Source organism: Haplochromis burtoni, unplaced genomic scaffold (assembly GCF_018398535.1).
Source record: "Haplochromis burtoni strain Fernald_Lab_line unplaced genomic scaffold, NCSU_Asbu1 Contig_116, whole genome shotgun sequence".
Classification (NCBI taxonomy): domain Eukaryota; kingdom Metazoa; phylum Chordata; class Actinopteri; order Cichliformes; family Cichlidae; genus Haplochromis; species Haplochromis burtoni.
In genome coordinates this window covers 1590937-1592094 of record NW_024582477.1, presented here as the reverse complement: position 1 = coordinate 1592094, position 1158 = coordinate 1590937, and positions in this window count along the sequence as shown.

Below are 1158 nucleotides of genomic sequence, written 5' to 3'. Positions count from 1 at the left end.
GTCTCTTTGGAGTATCAAGGTCAGACTTTGTAACTTTAATGTAACACTAACACAAAAGCATAATTCACTGTAGAAGAAGTAAACTTTTTTGTAACCTTTACCTTTAGATAGTGAAGAAATTCAACAACTTCCTGTGATGCCTTTCACTATTTCCCTTCTGTGGTATCAAACACTGCTCTTTATATTAGAGGTCAGACACTCCCACTGCACAAAAATGAAAGTTTCACTTCACGTGACACCCCTGTCTCCTGTGACTGAGACACTGAAGTACTTATTCAACTTATTTATGCAAGTAAAAGTGAAAAAGTATACACTTGTAAATGTACTTAAAGTATAAAAGTAAAAATAAATAATAAGAAGAACAGTTTATTTATAGACTTTCAAAACACTCAAAGACACCTCGCACTCAATTAAAATTGCTTGTAAAATAATAACAAAATAAAAGTAAGAAGTAGCCCTTCTGCAAGTTATCTTGTTCTTACTGCACTCTCACTTACAATATTAATATTATAATAGAACATTATTAATACAAGGGAATACGAGCTTTATTTCAAATCACATAATATAGTTCATAATATTTTCTCTTGGTCTCTAATAGATGGATTCACACAGCTGAATTCAACAATACACAGTTAGTATCTGTTATAACACCTGCTGCACATTACTGCAACAGTCATTACAGCATATGGCCACAGTTGCTTTGTTTGGTAGTGACCAACAATTTCGTGCCATGTCTGAATACCATAGTAAGTACGACACCCAACATTATGTGCATCAATATGTCTTCATTCAAGTGTACACTCCTGTGGCACATTTCTTCAATGCTACACTTGATCTTCCTGCAAAAACTGAATCATCAAACTCATTAAACTTCTTAATGTCTGTTATTATGTGTTACACCGTCCCAGTATAAACTAGAAGCCCTCTTTGTTTCAGTCCACAAACTCAGCATTCACTTAATTTGAATGCAGATGTGTTGTTGTTTGTTTGTTTTGCATTGTTCCTCTTCCTTTGTCTGCAGTTAGCATCTTTATGAGTGAAGCACTTACAAAAATGTTACCATTGTTTCTGTCCCCTGCTCTCACGAGTGCGCTATGTTCTTTTTGGCCACAGTTATAGCAGGTTAATATTAGTTCAAAGTCCTCTTTGTCTCTCCTC